The sequence below is a fragment of the Myotis brandtii genome, unplaced genomic scaffold (assembly GCF_000412655.1).
Source record: "Myotis brandtii unplaced genomic scaffold, ASM41265v1 scaffold115, whole genome shotgun sequence".
Lineage (NCBI taxonomy): Eukaryota > Metazoa > Chordata > Mammalia > Chiroptera > Vespertilionidae > Myotis > Myotis brandtii.
The window spans coordinates 9,306,571-9,316,877 of record NW_005353967.1 but is presented as its reverse complement, the minus strand read 5'-3'; positions in this window follow the sequence as shown (position 1 = coordinate 9,316,877).

The following is a 10,307-nucleotide window of genomic DNA, read 5'->3' as shown; positions in this document are numbered from 1 at the left end:
CATTAATCAGAGAAGTACAGTGATTGCTCTTATCTGATATAAAATTTATAAAGAAAAGCATTTTAAAATTTATATTTTAATATAATGAATATGAACCAAAATGTAGGCAATTATAAATATGCTTTTCTGTATACAAAAGCCCCCTCAGATAATAAAAGCTTATCTGGACCTTGGATGGTGCAAATCCTGGCTTCACTACTCCCTTTCTTGTGCCTTTGAAGTTACTCATCTCTCTGATCCTCTTTCCTCATTGTAATATGGAGATAATATTAGGGGTATTTCGCCTGGCCATTGTGACTCAGTTGAGTGTCAACCTATGAACCAGGGAGGTCATGTTTGATTTCTGGTCAGGGCACATGTCTGGGTTTTGGGCTCGATCCCCAGTGGGGCATGCAGGAGGCAGCTGATCAGTGATCCTCTCTCATCATTTGATGTTTCTATCTCTCTCTCCCTCTCCCTTCCTCCCTGAAATCAATAACAATATATTTAAAAAACACTAGTGGTATTTCATGGGGTTGTTATGAGTCTTAAATGAGCTAAAACAAGGAAAACACTTAGAACAGTGTTTGGCATATACTAATGCTCAATAATGAAATGTTATTTGGTTACTGTGAATTTAAAAATTCAAAAATCTCAGTATACAACAAATAAATATCACCACGCATCACTGTCGTGGCACTGGAAGGAGTTCTGGTTAAGGGCTCTGGAGAGAGAGGGGCACAGATGTCTCTGGTCCACAGCACTTGAGGCTTCACCTGATTCTTCTCCAGCAGTTACCTGGCTTTTGAAATTCAACTATTATAAAACATTTTTACTTATACTCTGATTTCTTTTCAAAGCATATACATATTTTGCCTTATATAACATTTTTACTTAAATAGTTTAAAATCATCTTTCCTATAACAACAAATTTCCTAAAAAAAAAAACCCCAGATATATGGCTCTATGTGGGCATTTGTACATAGTAATGATGGTAAACCTATAAAACATGTAAGTGAAAAAATATTTGATTTCACAGGTAAAGATAAAAGATGGCTGCTATGTCTACTGGATGGCAACAATTTGATTGCCATCCAGTGATGTAATTACTAGCATGTGATTAATACAGTAAATTGTATGGAGAGGTCAATTACGGAAACTGTTTGTGTCAAGCTGAATTCTGTTTTGAGTTAATAAGAGACGTGGGCAAGCTATATTCATACCTTGTACTTTCCTATACAAGAGGGATAGAGGTTGAGCAGAGGGTAATAAAGAGTAATAACTTGTGTTATAAAGAGCCACATCCTACATTCTACCCACATCAAAAATCTTTGTGTGCTACCAGAGATCGAAAGTACATGGGAGGAGGGAAATAGGTTACTATCAGATATTAAAGAGCAAGTTCCTATTTGTATAATAGTGAATACTGCCCTGCAACTCAGGTGGAAATTTTATTAAGCTTGAAGAAGGTGAGAATGTAGTTAGCATAAATCTGTGGTTAAAGGACCCAGGGAATGCAGGAACCACCAACTCTGTTAATTGATTGTTGCTTCTTGTTTTTAATTAGTAGTCCATCTGTTACTACAAAATCATAGAATCAGATGACACCTCACCTGTTCCAAGTTTCCCACCTCCTCCTAATACTGCTTCTCAACAACACCCATTTGACTTTGCTTTTCATAAAGACTCCCAGGGAAGAGATTTTATGGCTTCCCTTGTTAGTACTTCCATAGTTGTCAGCCCCCATCACTAGCAAATCTTTCCTGGTGTCTCTTAGGAAATCCCTTTAAAAATTAATGAGTAACTCAGTCTTGCTCCTATGTAGGAGGGAGAGATAATGGAATATGAGTCTACTGAACCAAAGTTGAATGGAGACTTACTTTGTTATTTGATGTCGAGCTTCCAGAAGAGGTGAGGCAAGTTTTGCAGGTGAATCGCAGATGAGATGTGATTGGTTCCTGCCCCCCCCCCCCTTTGTTTTAGGGACAGTCAAATGGAACTGTGCCAGAGAACTACTGTAAACCTCAGCTCTCCTCAGAAACCTTCACAAATTAGGAGACAGCCACATACATACGTAGTTTTTATCATTTCTAAAAATATTTTATAGTAAAGAGACATAAGGATACTTCCTTATTTTTGAAAAATATATATTCAATTTTCAATGACTACTTTGAAATTATAACAGTTCAAAATAAAATGGCTTATTAAAAAGTTAGGTGAATCAGGGTTGGGGCAGATGAGAGTATTCTATTTTTTTTTTAGATGAGACTATTCTAGAAATGGCAGAGATGATTTAGTGACATTATGTCATGACCATTACAGCAAGGAAAATATGAAAATACTCCATGTATCTCCAAATGGAAGCTGCTCAAGAAAAAAAAAAGGGCCAAATATGAATAGGGATTGAAAATCAAGTTAAATTCAGATTTTTAAACAGCTATTTAAACACTGGAGAGAAGGTGTTTGAGAAGAGAATTATTGTAGTTTCTAAACTGAGGCTCAGGGGACAATGGAATGAGCCAGACAGGAAAATTGGGGGGCAGAAATCTGTTCTAGTAGAGAATCCTAGAACAAGGCTAAGGGCTTAGGGATTTGAGCAGCATTAGTCTAAGTAGGATTTGGGAGTAGGGTCAGGAAAAAGGTTAGGCAAGATTCAGGTATCAAGAACATAGCTCTAATTCAAGCCTCAAGTTCAAGTTTCTGTCCTAGTAGAAGCAGTGAAGACAACAGCCAAAAGTTACAAGTGGCAGAAAATCAGCACCGATCCAGGCAAGCAGGAGTGGGCTGCACCAGTCTTAAGGTACTTAGGTGCATATTAATAAAAGCTAGCCCTTCTTCCAGGGACATAGGGCTCAATGTCAGGTTGGTGAGTAGATTGTAGGCTGGATGTCAGCCCCCATCACCCAGGACCCAAGAGTGGAAAAACGCACACAGTGGCTCTGCAAGAGTGGTTGCTTCAGTACATTGCTGCATCATTGTTTCTTACCCCAGAACCCCACTCCAGGTCCATTGATTCAGAATCTGTTTTGTGTTCCTTACAATTAAATATATAAATGTTTTTTAGAAGTTGTACCTGCCTATTAAAGTCAAAATCAAAAAGAATATGCATAAAGAAAAAGTGAAAGCCTGCCTTGCCCTTTCTACCCAATCCCTGACTCCCTAGGATTAACCACTCTTTACAGATTTTCTTTGTGCACATAAATATATATTCGTATTACCTATACTAATGTCTCATGTGGTGTAAACTATCATGAAATAATCACAACATTCTCTATACATTCCTCAATCTCCCCATCATGAACAAAGAGTCATTGCCTACTCAGAACTCAAGCTTTGGTTGTGGAGATGAAGAAAATAAAAGAGTTAAAAGAGAACTTAAAGGAGCTTGAGTTGTTTGTATCAGTCAGGGTCCTGGCAGGAAACAGATGGCACACTCATGCTGGGTCATTGAGAAGTGCTTAATTAAGGAACTGTTTACGAAGGGGTGAGCAAGGTTTAAAACCACTAACAAGAGATGCAGAAGTATCTGTGGGTTAATGACAACTGGGGGCTGTTACCTTCCCTAGACCTCATGTGGCAAGGAGTGGGGACTACTGCTGGAACCCATGCTGACAACTCAGCATGGAGGATTCAAGGCAAAAAAATAATTTGACTTCACCCTCCTCTCTTCTAACTTCCTGCCAAGGGTCTGCACCGGCAGACACAACAGGAAGCCAGAAGGCAAAGGGGACTGGTGATACCATTTTTTTAGGTCAGCCTCCCAGGCCACAGAACAGGCTAGGGAAGGGGATTGGAAGGGCAATGGAAGATCTCCAGTGCAACATGTTTATGAATATATATACATTTTAGAAGGCAGGAGGAGGGATGGAAAAAACTGCCAGAGCCCTGTATACAAAGGAAAAGAAGGGTTGGGGTATTCAGGAAAGCAGTGGACTCTTGAGTTCTGTCACTATATTGTTGCTGCTGCTGATGTGGTGTGTGTGTGTGTGTGTGTGTGTGTGTGTGTGTGTGTGAGAGAGAGAGAGAGAGAGAGAGAGAGAGAGAGAGACAGCGCTGAGAGAGACACACAGAGAGACAGGGAGAAAGATGGAGAGGTAGGAAAAAGGGATTTTAAAGAAATGTTTTACAGAATATAAATTGAATGCTCTTTTAATGGTCTGCAAGACACTCCAGTAAAGATTGTGTTTCATTTCCAAATATGTACTATGATTTTTATTAAAGGAGGTTCATAATGACATATTCTTAGATGCAGAGAAAAAAAGGACTGGAAGGAAACATAACAAAATGATAATAGATTTAATTTCTAGAAAGTAGGATTATAGATGATTTTTATTTCTTATTTGTGCTTTTGGGCAATTTTCAAAATTTGGAAATGATCATGCATTATTTTGCAATAACTTGAGCTTGGTCATTTCCCCTTTTCTTTCCTTTATTTACACTCTCCCTAGGTGATATCATCCGTTCTCTTGAATTTAAACATCATCTGTATGCTGAAAACTCCCACATTTATATTTCTAGCTCAGACTTCTCTCCTGAGATCCATACTTGTATGACCAACGGCTCCATGACATCACCCTTTGGTTGTCTAATCTCAAAGTCAACATATCTACAACAAAGGTTTTGATTTACCCCTTCTTCTTTTAATTGCCTGACCTCTCCTTTTACAGGACTGGAGTTTTAAAAAATATACTTTGCCTAGTCAATTCAAATTTTAAAAGGTACAAAAGGTTAATCATTACAAAATATGTGCCTGTCATAACCCAGGTTTTGTTTCCCTGTTTCCCACCCACTGAGTTTTCCTCCCCTAAAACATTATCTGGGTTTTTATCTTCTTTGTGCATACAAATAATGTGAATACACATATTTTTCATTTTACATAAAAGTTAGCATTTTTTATCCACTGATCAGTGTCTTGAATTTCTCTCTTAATGACCCCTGGTGGGGATATTTCTATACTAGTATATATATAGAGCTGTTTATTCTTTTTACTGCATAGCATTTCACTATGTGAACAGGGCTAATTTTTTTTAAGTAGACCCTATCCTAAGGCTAGACTATTTACATTCCAGTTATATTATAAGTAATAAAAATTGTACCACACCAGGCTTACCATCATACAACTGTCTTTTTTTCACCCATGATTATGTTTTGGGCATTCTTCTATATTAGTACACACATAGCTACCCCTTTCTTTTTAATCACACCCTTAATATTTTATAATATGGACTGACCACACCTATGTTTGTTGTTAATTATCACCCGAGGATATTTTTCCATTGATTATTAGAGAGAATGGAAGGAAGGGGGAGAGACAGAGAGAAAGAAACATTGATGTGTGAAACACACATCGACTGGTTACCTTCTACATTCTGAGGATCGAGCCTGCAACTGAAATATACGCCCTTGACTGAAATCAAACCCAGGACCCGACAGTCCACGGGCCGATGCTCTATCCACTGAGTCAAAACAGCTAAGGTACCAAACCTATGTTTATGAATACCTAGGTTTTCTCCAGTCTTTGCTTTCATAAGTAACACTGCAGTGAACATCTCCCTCCACTTCCTTATGGCAGTGTGCACCATACCTTGTTTCTTTTTCTCCAGGGCACTCAGCTAGTCTGTATTTCCCTGGTTCTCTTCCAAGTAGATAGGGTGTAATGATTAAGTGCTGGCAAAAGAATGTGGGTTGAAGTGACGTTTGCTACTAGGCCTAGTCTATAAAAGTCTCCTGCACCATCCTCAATGCAATCTCTCTTCCTTCAACTTTCAGTTTAAGGGAGGGGACTCCAAGCACCTGGAGAATGGTGGAGTACCAGATAGATCTCTGATCACTTTGTGAGCAGAGCCCCCTTGCATAGGACTGTGATATTAGCACAAAATGCACATTTATTGTATTGAACCACTGAGATTTTAAGGTTATTCTTTGTTAGTCTATCCTAAATAATACACACCTGTAATGTTCTTCTATAAGTATTTTTGTAGGATGGATTTTGAGAATCACTAAGCCTAAATGGCCTAAAACACCTTAAAGTTGACATCTATTGTCATTTGTTCTACAAAATGTATACATCAGCTTACATTCCCACTAATAGCACATGAAAATGGTCAAGGAGAATGAAAATATCTCTTGCATTTCTTTTATAAAATAGGTATGAAGGAATAATGGAAGTGAAATCTGAAAAAATTAACGCTGTTAAATTACAATAACATTAAAAGTTAAGTGGTAAATATAAAAATTATTATTGTCAAGAAAATGATTGGTTTACAGTGTTGGTTGGGGTGAGAGGGTGCCTGCATTTTGTTAAAAAGCTCTCTAGGTGATTCTGATGCCATGTTTGGAAGCTACTAGCCTGATGTGTTGTGGATTCCAGGTGGTTAAATGCTATGTGTTCAATGGTGCCCCTCAGAGAGTGTCATGAAGTACCTACATACCAACAGAAGAATCTTTTCCAGCTTGGACTGAGTCTAGAAGTTGTACATCTCTTCTTATCTCTAACAGGCTTTAGAACTCACCCTATCATAGCACAGAGCATTAGTAGCAGGGAGCCCTCAGAGAACTAAGAGCTGTAAAGCCGAGTGAATGGACAGAAACCACCCACCACAGCAGCTCACTGTGGCAGACATTTGCAGAAATGCCCCTAGAAATCAATTGACAAGGACTTTGTCTGAATTTGTTCAAAATGCAGATGAAAAAAATAAAACAACCCAAAGCAGGAATTGATTGATTTTCTCTACAATGGCATTAGCCACTATAATTCAAGTAAGTAATTATTTCTGCAGAGAAGAAATAATCAGCAGAAACTATCCAGTAAAGAAAAGAGAACTAGACCAAACACTAATCCCTACTCAATATCTGCCAGAGGATTTATTAAATCCTAGTGAGAAAAAATTAGAAGTTAAGACTAGAATCCTAATATCTTTGTGTATGCATAAATATACAGGGTATTCCAATAATGTATACACACTTATTATACATTATTAATTCCAATGGGTTAAATCTGAAAAGAAAGAAACATCAATTGAGCTATCAGCTGTTAAAGTGTGTATACATTTTTTGGAACACCATACACAAACACACACACACACACACACACACACACACACACGTGCACACACGTTTACCTACTCTGCCACCCTGACTAGAAGCTAGAAAATGAATGTTTTAAAGCAGTGGTTCTCAACCTTCCTAATGCCGCAATCCTTTAATACAGTTCCTCATGTTGTGGTGACCCCCAACCATAAAATTATTTTCGTTGCTACTTCATAACTGTAATTTTGCTACTGTTATGAATCATAATGTAAATATCTGATATGCAGGATGTATTTTCATTGTTCGCAACCCACAGGTTGAGAACCGCTGTAGCCACTGCAGTTATTATTTCTTAGGAAGGGCACTAGATAAAAGAATTAATATTCCTAACACTTAGTGAGTGCTTACTGAGCCCTGAGCGTACACTAAGTGCTTTACGTAGGTTTTCTTTATTGTTCTTTAAAGCAATCCTATAAAGTAGGTCTTATTATCATTCCCATTTTACCAAAAAAGACATTGTGGCTGAGAGAGTGTAAATTACTTGCCCTAAGTCACAAGTAAATAGTAAAAACTGAAGTCTGAGTCCCAGGTCTGTGTGACTTCAAACCCCATGCACTGAAGCGTTATGCTGAGCACTAGGACAATTTGGCTACTTTTCAAAGTTTTCCTTCACAGATACAGCAACCATATCTGGAGGTTCCCTTGTTACTTATGCAAACAGCCAAGATGGTTACACAATAAAGGAGAGAAGGCTAATTCTGGCACTAATTTTAGGGCAAGCCACAGATGTCTTCCATGTTTTCATTGTACATGAGAACAGAGCCAGTGAACTGACAGCTGCTGGCAGCCCTGATCAGATATGCAGAATATTAAGGCAGCTTTATCTCAGCACCTAATTACAGCTGGCACAGAGGAAATTTATTTTGCAAAAGAGGAGATGTCAAATGTTATAAATGCACTATATAACCAAATATGATCGCCTCATTCTATTTCCTGAGGGCTGTCCAATTACGGAGCACTTTTTGAAAAAGCTTTTATTAAATCTTGTTCCTGTCAACCTATGTAACCTATACTTTGTTTTAGATATTATTGGAACAGCTTAACTGCGTTATTGTCTTATATTTCATTTATTTTCTACTTTTTCAGATGTAAAATATGTCTAGGACTTAATTCTAAAAGCAAATATGATTATGATATTTTTGTATAGTGCAGGTTTTTACTCTTACCTAACCACAGTGTAGTTCCATAATTTAATCTTTTTACCTTCAAAAATTGTTTCATGTTTGTATTGACAGAGAAATAGCTTTATAATAGTGATATGGGGTAAAGAACCAATAGTTGGATCCTTTAACTACCTGTAGTCATAGCTGTATGAGGCTCTGCTTCACATGTTTGGCCAAAGACACTGCAAGCCACATGCGGTTCGAATGAATGTGTGCTGCCCAGACCCCTTTCAAGGAAGGGCTTGTTGCCAAGCTATGAGAGAGCACTTCAGCTGCTTGCTCCTTCAGAATCTGACTCAGCTATAGAAACTACCTCCTGACTCAATGCCCTGCTGGGGGTAGTCCACATGAGTGACTGAGTGAGGTGGAGGTACAAAGGCCCAGGCATATCAGCTGGTATGAGACATTCTCAGGGGCAAGTCTCGCTATAGAGCACATTCTTCCTCCCTCTCCTTCCTTTCAGTGTTGATCTCTCTTAAACATCTTACACCCCAGATTCTAGCTTGGCATTTCTCAGCATCTGCTGCTAGAGAACCCAACCCGTGATGCCATGTAAAAGGAATTGTTTAAAGCAATCCTGTTTTTGAGAGTTGAATATATATATTGAATTAAAGTCCAGTGATGATTTTCAGTACTAAAGTGCCACATTAATATGTGTCTATTAATTGAAACTTAACTTTTTTCAACACACTGAAATACATTGCTAAAACAATACTCACTTTTTCTTCTTTTTTTATCCTTCTTGATTTCAGTGTAGCATATGCCACTATAAGCCCCTCTCTCCTTGAGCCCTTTTCTCTATTTCATTTCAAAGAAAAACTAGACTATGTTTTTCTTTCTGCGTTTCTGGCTGCTACTTTACACTCCAAGATTCTGTCCTATACTCACTTTTCCTCGATGACCTTATTACATTGGCTTCATAATCACTCAAATGCTAGTTATGTCCAGTTTTTGAATTCCCAGTTTAGACCTTGCTGTTGAGGTCTAGAGTCATAGTTTCTCAAAACATTCCTAGTGGAATGTTTTTATCTCCACATCCTTCCTTCCAAAATACCCCAAAATGAAAATAATCAACAATGACAACTTGTTCATCTTCCAATAGCTCTGTATGAATAACACGACTACTCACCCTATAATCTTAGCCCTGTGATCTTAGCCTGAATTCTGAGAGATGTTCTAGATTTCTTCTCACTAGTTTGTCATATCCAAGCAGTCCTAAAACCTTAGATTCTCCCTCCTAAAAAGCTTGAGTCATTTCACCTCTTTCTTTCCACAGTCTTTTACCCCTTCTTTCATGGGTGCTGTAAAGTCTCCAATATTGTCTTCTCCTTAAACTCATCCTTTTCTTCCCCTACCATCTCTCATGCACTGTCGGTGCTTGAAATCTTCTCATGACTCTCCTGCTGGCTTGCAAAAAAAAAAAAATCTTCCTATGACTGCCAGCTTAGCGTGCAAGGTCTTTAATGATATGGACCTTGCCTCTAGTCTCATTGGCAGTCATTCTTCAATGTCTACCCTGAGCCCTGGGTATAAACGCATCAGGCAGAGCCATGCTCTAGTGCAGTGATGGCGAACCTATTGAGCTCGGCGTGTCAGCATTTTGAAAAACCCTAACTTAACTCTGGTGCCGTGTCACATATAGAAAGTTTTTGATATTTGCAACCATAGTAAAACAAAGACTTATATTTTTGATATTTATTTTATATATTTAAATGCCATTTAACAAAGAAAAATCAACCAAAAAAATGAGTTAGTGTGTCACCTCTGACACGCGTGTCATAGGTTCGCCATCACTGCTCTAGTGGCTTAGCAATATACAGTTCCCTCTACCCTCTGCACAAATACCCTTTCTGCTTCCTCTCATCTTATCATCAACTAGCTCTTTCTTATCCTTCAAAACTCACCTTCTGCTGAGACCACCTTTGGAAAAGTGTTCCCAGACACCCCTCTCTTGGCATCTGAGCACATATCTACCAAGGCATTTATCATATTGTAAAGAAACTAGTTGTCTCAAATTGAACTACTATGCAATAGGCACTATGCTGTATATGTGCCTATTGCATAGTAGCCTCCATA